At 35.2% G+C, this 9,007-nt stretch overlaps 1 long non-coding RNA gene across 4 annotated transcripts; it reads left to right on the top strand.

Moving 5' to 3' along the window:
* The first annotated feature begins 278 nt into the window (after positions 1-278).
* On the top strand, positions 279-7,682 carry LOC121855021. 4 transcript variants are annotated; one of them, XR_006086683.1, is made up of 4 exons: positions 279-1,136; positions 4,090-4,151; positions 6,094-6,272; positions 7,584-7,682. It is a non-coding gene; the product is annotated as an uncharacterized LOC121855021 (long non-coding RNA). The 4 variants fall into 4 exon arrangements; XR_006086682.1 differs by having other exon boundaries at positions 6,091-6,272; XR_006086684.1 differs by having other exon boundaries at positions 4,090-4,156.
* Positions 7,683-9,007: the final 1,325 nt, after the last annotated feature.

The following is a 9,007-nucleotide window of genomic DNA, read 5'->3' as shown; positions in this document are numbered from 1 at the left end:
GGTGAGGAAGCTCAGAGGACAGCTGGTGGGTTGCCATGCTCGCTGGCAGGAGCTAGGACCGCCAGGCAGGCGGAGGAGAGGTGAGGGCCGCCAGGCAGCGGCGGAGGAGGGGGTGTTGCGTGTTGTAGAAGTGAGGCCAGAATGAATCTCAATGGAGAGACAGAGCTTATATACCCAGCAGCCGTGAGTCATCTATGAGTCATGTTGGGAAAACCCGAGAAGTAACCGGTCTTTGGCTCGGTTGCTAGGATACGGTAGCATCTGGTGACGCCGCTCATTTGGTTGCTAGGGAAGGCGTCGCAGGTGGGATGCAACTACGTTTGATAGTAAGTTTTATTTTTAATGTATTTAATTGGTTAAATTTATACTTGTGTAAAGGACGATATATTAAGGTTATTTATTTGTACTGATTTATTTTAAAAGGAAATACTTAAATGGTACAAGGAGCACTAGTGAACAAGCATAGGTTAATGGTCATTAACTCTCACATTGACAAGTTACCTTAAAGAATACTTAAAAATTTTGGCTCGATGATTTTATTTAAATTAATGAAATACGATTAAGTTTTGTCCAGTTCATAGTGGCGGTGTTCATAGTGACGGTGTTCATAGTGACGGTGTTCATAGTGGCGGTGTTCATAGTGGCGGTGTTCATACCCACGTGACTGTCTTGGTCTTGTATGTTACAGGATTTACCTTAAAAGTATTTGTTACTCGTAAGATTTACGGTAACACTGGAACTTTGGCTGTCCATAGGTTCCCGCCATGTTCACCCGAGGTCTTAGTCACTTGGTTAGGGTAGGTAGGTGGGTGGGTTGGATCCTTTGGTTTGTGTATTTTTGGCGTTTTACTCAAATTTGACTTAATTTTTTGTGCAAATCGGCAGTTTGTTAAAAATTAATGTTCATTTTTTGCAGAAACCGATAATTTGCTAATGAAATAAAGGTCAGATTTGAGTAAAAACTGAATAAGTAAAAAAAAAAAAAAAATTCTCTTACCAAAACCTGAGGACAGCCAATGTACTGATATTAGTTATCTTTTCTTTACAGATGATGGATCCAGTTGTTGTTGTATTAAAGGCCAGTTTGGTGCATCAGTGGTCGTCAGCGTGGATAGTACAGCACCTTATTTATTGAGGTAAGTTTATTAGATGCATTTTCGTTAACTACCAATCACCTTTTTCCATGTATTTTTTTCTCTAGTTTTCTTGATTTGGAAGATTCTTAATTTATCTTTGAGGCGAATCACTTCTTTTATTCCCACCCCAACGATGTAGGGGAGATTACTAGCAATATTTGTTTGTTTAAAGTGGGCAGGGCTTTAAAGTAGAGGGAAATGTGGGGTAAAATACTATAAATTACACCAAACAGCTCTTATAAAACCTAACCTAACGTTTGCACTTCTAAAAATCCAAAGGTAAAAGTTTATCTTATTCACGTTTTTGGTGTTTATTAGGTGGTATGATGAGGGATTTATAAATTAAGCGATTCCTAACATTTTCTCAAGGTAGGAAACATTAGGTCTGGTTTTCAAAGGTTTGTTTGGTGTTCTTTTTAGTATTTTACGAACGAGAGCGACGTTGTCACCATAACATCAAATTAAAATACACTACCACAAATAAATCGTGGATATCGTGTTTAATTTTGGAATGCCGCTAAATTAAAGTATACATTAGTTTCTCGATCTATTAAATGGTAAGAGAAGCTCGTTAAAAGGTGATGGGTGGTTAACGAAAAATGACGGTGTGTTCTATAGTAAAATGTCAAGTCTGCTGCATTAACTTTGCAGCTGGGGTCAAGGTGTGGTCGATTGCATCTGGACATGGCATGTACTGGCTCTGTTACACTATTGGCAAGTGCTGGCTGTTACTGTTGGCAAGTACAGTACTGTAGTCACAAAATTCCAACAGTAAACGACTCGATAAAAACAAATTGCCCAAAGATTTCTGGGCTTGTCATTAACCATATGTTGTGACCTGTAGTGGGGCGGGCTTCTGCTAGTTATGAACTCTAGACTAAGTAATGCCCTATTACAGGTATATAAACTTGTCTCGAGTCACCCCCCGTGCCTGCCTATAAGCTGGACAATGGCATAAACCAATTGGCTATCCTTTACACAATATGCCGGTCACTCATTGGTCTATACAGCACTGTAATTATTCATTCATACGTTATGTTTCAATATAGGACTTACAAATGCCATTTTCAAGTCATTGGGAGACGTCTTGCTTGTTTATGCTTCTATACAACAAGATTTAGGGAGCTCACTGCCTAAGTCTTTAACACTGGAAGCTCCCCATCAGGGCTCTATGTACCTTTAGTTTTGATGATTTGTTTTAATACTTGACTGAGAACAATACTGTGTTGTTACTCCTCAAACACATGGAGGTTTGCAGCCTCTGGTGAACACTATTTGATGCCTCTGGTCTTGCCCTGATCCGAGTAACTACGATCTTGTCATGGGTCTGATGTGCCCACGCTTAGAAAGCTTTTGGGACTTTGCCTTGACCTCATTTGGAATCAGACTGGCAATCTTACTCAGTCTTTCTACAATCTGAATGGTCTCTGTATTCATGAGTCAGTGGGTTTGATCTGCAGTATACAGTATATTTTATCACTCCAATAGTTTACTTAACTGGCTATATTCAACAGCGTTTGCATTTCTGTTTCTCGGTGATTTCATTCCTCCAGTGAGTCACCCATTTGCTGTGTTGAGTATTGATGCCTGTAAACTGACCTGGCTTAATAAACTGCAGTTCTGTGATCTATAATACATCCAACAAAGATTAAGTCTCTTACCTTTAGTTTAATTGTCATTTATATTCATATTCCTTCAAGTACCTTCACTTGGCTGGCTCTAAGGTCCTGACAGTAACTGGATCCCTCTTAAGTTAAATAACTGCCGTCAGCCTTGGCATTATTGACTTGCCTGCATCTATAGTTCTCAGTTTGTCCAATATGTTGTTCCCAGTTCAGTTAATACAGGTAACTATACTTAATACAGGTAATTATACTTAATACAGTTAACTGTAATTAATATATTAACCATACTTAATACAGGTAACTACTATTGCTACACTAACCTGGCCCGTAGGCCCTGCCCCTCTTCTATACTAACAGCTGATTGGTAAATAGAAAATCCAAACTGTTGACAATAGGTAAACAGACCTCTTAATATATAAAATAATAACTATCTGGACTATTATAATGTAAATGATCTCAAGTCGTTAGCTCTTCAGAGGATGTTAGAAAATGTTAAATATTTATTATAAAAGGTTGATATAAATACAGGCTTGTATACACAGTCCGGGGAGGTAAAATGCTCGGGAACCAATGAGCTATAAGGATAGAAGAGGGGCGTGGCTTATAGGTCAGGTTAGCAGGGAAATACTATACTTGTATTCTATATAAACTTTATACCAGGTGAAGAATGTGGATTACCTGTTATAGATGGTGGAATTTAAAGTTTTTTTAACTAGTTATTTATTAAACTGTACAAGAAACTTTATGTAGTTGTAAAGAATTGTAAATTAATGTTCTGGGTTGATGGCTTGTTGATGTTTGTACACAGTCCTTGGATTAGTCTAACACATAATTGTAAATGTTAGTTTCTTCAAATTTTAACTTGGTTTTGATTATTTTGAGTTACTTTTTTTTAATGTTGCCACATTCTTAAAATAAGTTGATGGAGAAAGTGTTGTTACTCTGCCTTACTCATACCAACAGTTCTTAATAAACCTTTTCTTCACTAACAGATACCTTGCATAGTGGTCATCAATAATCTAGTACTGTACAGTTGTATGAAACATTGAAGGGGGCAGTTAACAGTATAATCAGGGAGATGACTACATAATACTGTACACTGTATCAAAGCTTATTTATCAATGTTTATATCACTACTGTTAGACCTATGGTAAAAATAAGGCTGTGTTACTTTACGTTTTTCTCCACCTTTCATATCTGGTGCTTAAGTTGTGCTGTGTAATGCTTCATGTACTCAGTAAACTAGTTCACAGGTGTTCCTTAATATACTAAGATATTGTTCCTGGAAATACTTAAATTAAGTTTTAAGTAATAATTATTCATTCCAGGATGATGACCACAAGAGTTCTTCTGGTAACCTGACTCATGATGCACCAGAGACACAAGTCAGGTTAGGTACAGTACAGGTCATCTCTCATTGTGTTTTCTACTCTAAACTCTTGACAAAGAACATAATTGTAACCCATGGACTGCATTGTCTAGTTAACTCTTCTAAGTGTAAATATCAATAGAGTATTTGCACTGAACAATACTTGGGATGCACCAATGAATTGATATCCGCTACAGATAATATCAATATTTTGCTGAATAATCAGTGTCTGTAAACAAAGTATTAGTTGATGCCATTTTGCTGTTTTGGGTTAATAAATTACTCGATCATTTTTATTATCGGCAAAATACAGTAATTACGGAAACCAGTTACTGTAATCTGTTCACTTATTATGGGAAGTTTACACTTGGCCGCTGATCATAATGTTTTATTGGATAACATGGCAGTGTCCTCTGTGGAAGTCTGTCTATAGCACTTCATTGTAAGGTAATGGATATATTAACAGGCCAGACAAAGTAGCTTTTGTTTAATGTGAAGAGAAAAATAATCTGGTAAAGACTGTCACTGATAAGATTGTTTTATATACTGTAACATCGGTAAAGTACATTAGATATTTTGTTGACCAACATTACCCAAATCAGAACCAAGAACGACCTGCTACAGTATCATAACTCTTAGAATGAACGACATAGGTTGTTGAGGCTGGAGAGGAGTTTTTATAACAAAATTAGTCAAAATGATAAATACCATGATTTAAATCCCATTTTATTAAAGAATGAGTAAATAATGAATAAATGTTCCAAAATAAGTCTTAAATATTAGAAAGTCGCTGTTGCTTAGAAATGCTAGTCTTTAACACCACCATCTCTGTACAAGTAAACATTAAGCTGATGAAGACCACTTGAGGATAATACAACAAAAATGGCCGTCACGAGGAGACTTTAACTTCGATAATAAATAAATATTAATTTAGTAACACCGCAAGATAATATTTTCTGGTCTTGGTCTGGTTTATCTGTTGTCCCGATGCTGCTCTGACCCGACTCTTATTGCTTTCATTTTCACATCAATAGTAAGGACTTTCCCGGGCACCTTGGCTGGTTTACCAACACTAGGCGAGGGCCGGGTTATTTAACATTGATGAACATACTAACGGCAAGTTTGTTTTATTTAAATACTGTATTTGGCCGATACTTTGTTTATAGTCTGGCTTTGGTGGTGAGACTATATATAGTGACTTAACTGTTTTACCTGCATGATAAAATTGCCCTAAATTATAGCATTAACTCTGGCAGCAGATTATTGGGAGTTTTGAATCTGGTTATTAATGGTGCATTACTAATGTGTTGTTCTTCAATTACTGTACAGTGGTCCCTCGGTTAACGAGCACAATTCGTTCTAGAACGTTGCTCGTTAGCCGAAACCATTGTTTCAATGGGTTTTTGGGTAATTGGTTCCAGCTCACGGAAAATTGCCTAAAGTCAACAAAAAAGGTAGTACACTTACTTTGAGGTGTGTATGTAGAAGGCTCCTGGATGATGATGATGGGGGTGGAGGAGAAGGGAGAAGAGAAGGCATTAGGGTGGAAGAGAAGTCACCCCATGGCACCATTTTAATACAAGACTTTTGAAATTATTGAATAGTACAAACTTCTTGATATTTACTAAAATAGTAAGGAATTTAAGCCCTAGAACCGATTACTGTATTGGCGGATTAATACGATAGCTAGTGTGCAAGCGAAAACATGTTGAGGGGCGCTCGTAAGGACTTCATTAATCGAGGGAATGTTCGTGAACCGAAGTTAAGAATCCTATGGAAGGTAATTCGTTAACCGAGGGATCACTGTACTAGATTAAGTGGATTAATGTGGTACTTCCATAGAGGATAAAACCTTCATTTTAGGGTCATGTTATACAATACTGTATTAGGATAAATTAGTATTGTGAAAATATTTTACTTGAAACTTTTTATAGGTAATAACTTGTGACTTTACTTCCAGTAGGTTCTGGACCTTGTCAAGGAGAGGTGTGCACTCTGCTGTACCACACCTCTTGCCTCACTTGTACTGCTGTACCAGGCTTCTCTCCTCCAATATCAGGATGGCAAGTGATTCACAACATAACTAAAGGAAGCAGGTGATACAGCCCAGACCCAGCCATCCACCCCTCCTCTCTACCTCAGGTAAAGAATATAACAAGTTCAGTTGATGTAAAAATACACAAAAAACAAGATATTATATATAAAATAGCCTCGGAATGATCACTTGAGGGGAGTTAAGTTTACTTTATCGGCCTGTGTCAAAATGAACTTTTCCAACTCTCGGATTGGAATTTCTCTGCCAGTTTATCCTTAAAACCAAAGGCAAACAAATTGCTCTGGGATATTCAATGACCATACTAGATTTCTTGGTGCTATAAATTTCAAGACAAAATAGAAAGTAATGGAGAAATTATACTTAAATTTATATATAAGAGAAAATGTGTAAAGGGTCGAGAATATTGAAAGGGGATTATGGGGCTAGAATTGATGTACAGTCTTGGTCAAAAGTGCTGAACACTTGACAGTATTTGGCATGTAAGTACCGAAGATCTTTTGTATTAAGTAGTTTAGTCCTATTTTGTGGTTCAGGCATAAAATGATAGTACTGTTGTGTTATTAGTACAGTATATCCCAAACATATAACTCGAGTAGATGACAGATATTGCCATGTGTTCAACACTTTTGATCCTGACTGTACCTATGATCCTTTATTGATGACAGGAATATTATAACAATTGACCTAAGTTAAAAGCCCCAAAACTGGCCTCTGGCCGTAACTACTTATAACTTCTCAACCAATCGTTTAATACATCAAATTTATAACACCAGAAATAATTATTGGTCATGTTTATGCTTGACTTTAATTCAGTAAAGTACATAAAGTTACCTACAAGATGAATATGTTTAGTAAATAATAAAGTACTCTTAGCAACATTCACTTGTAATACTGTACCAGACCTGTGACTGACCCACTCGAGGAATTCATTGACGTAAAGTAAAAATATTCATCACAAATCAATAAGTTCTGGGTCAAGTCATTGAAAGAAAACATTTAAAATATATTAACAAAACTATGAACCAAAGATACAGGAAATATTGTAGTTAAGCATCAATAACTATTATGGTTAAACTAAACTCACTTGTGGGTAAGTTTTGTAATGAAAGGATTTTGGTTTTTATAGTTTAGTTAATATGAACCATAACTTGTACACTTAGGTTAAGTTGCTGTACAGTTACTGATAATATTCCCTAGACACTTGTTCTCAAGGATCATTTGGTGAAAAATTTAAATTAACAAAAATTCTTATTTTTCTATTGAGTTTATAAATTTGGTTCTGTCAAGTGTTAAGGAATTTTGTCTAAAACACTACAGTTCATTTTGTCATTACTATATTTAAAACATTTTTATGGTTAAAAAATTTGAATATTAATTTTACATTTTATTTTGTACAGAAATGTTGTTCTGAACACTGGAGTGCCGTGCTGCCCTAGACTGTGCTTACTGGCTACTGCCTTGGACTTCCCTGTACTTGCTTGCTGGCTGCTGCCCTGGACGGGTTTCTGTTTGTGCTGCTTGATACGTTCCTGACGGTTTGTTTGTGTGTAAAGGTTGCTCTTTAATTACCGGCTTCTGATTGCTCTGGTTTGCATACGTTGTTGCCCTTAACGCCTCCCCGACGGTTCTGCTCTGCATGCTGCTGTTCTAGACGGGTTTGCTCTCTGTGCTTGCTGCCCTGGCCTGCAAATTTATAGAGCCATTAAGTTTCCATTAATAAATGTCTAAATGTCATTACGTCTTTATTAACCTTTTCCAGCATTTTCAACTTTTACAGAAAATTGACTAAGTTCAGCTTCAGATTTTGAAGCAAAATAATTTAATGAAATACTTGAAAAAAATCTTAATTCATTATATACAAATGAAAAATATATAAACTTGAAAAATAAACAATATATATTGTATATATATATATATATTGTATATATTGTATTTAAAAATAAAAAAATATATATATATAAATAAAAAATATATAAATAAATAAAATATATATAAATAAAAAATATATATAAATAAAATATATAAATAAAAAAAATAACTAAAATAACCTAAACCTGAAAAAAATAGCTAAAAATACAGAAAAATAGCTGAAAATGTGAAAAAAATTAGCATTTTTTATGAAAAAATGGCTAAAAATTGCGAAATTTGAGTGAAAAATGGCCTTTTTTTTTTTTTTTACTTTTGAGTTAGCCATTGCCAGGAATAACGTTGAAAAAATTTGGTAAAAGATAATCGGAAGGGTCTCCGGAGGAAGGCCTTCAAATTATCATTCACCAATAATATAAAAAAATACAAGCATAACGGACTACCTGGCCGTGGGAAGAGTAACTCAGTAGGGGCCCAGTGAGTTACTCTCCCCACGTCCAGGTAGTCCGTTATGCCTTATAATACACAGATGCCAAGCTGGAGCTCGTAAGAATGGCACAAATGTTTTACCTCTAAAACCACACAAAAATTTTTTACTCAAAATATGCCCAGGAATAATTTTGGCCATTTTTGGACTTAGAATATTTTTAAACAATGAATTTTTGGACTTAGAATAAATTTTGGACTTAGAATACTTTAAACGATGAATTTTTGGACTTGGAATATTTTAAATGATGAATGTTTAGACTTAAATATTTTAAATGATGAATTTTTGGACTTATAATAATTTTTGGACTTAGAATATTTTAAATGATGTATTTTAGGACTTAGAATATTTTTAACGATGAATTTTTGGACTTAGAATATTTTAAATGATGAATTTTAGGACTTACAATATTCTTAACGATTAATTTTTGGACTTATAATAATTTTTGGACTTAGAATATTTTAAATG

Source organism: Homarus americanus, unplaced genomic scaffold (assembly GCF_018991925.1).
Source record: "Homarus americanus isolate GMGI-L3 unplaced genomic scaffold, GMGI_Hamer_2.0 scaffold49477, whole genome shotgun sequence".
NCBI classification, from domain to species: domain Eukaryota; kingdom Metazoa; phylum Arthropoda; class Malacostraca; order Decapoda; family Nephropidae; genus Homarus; species Homarus americanus.
This window is presented reverse-complemented; position numbering and strand designations above follow the sequence as displayed.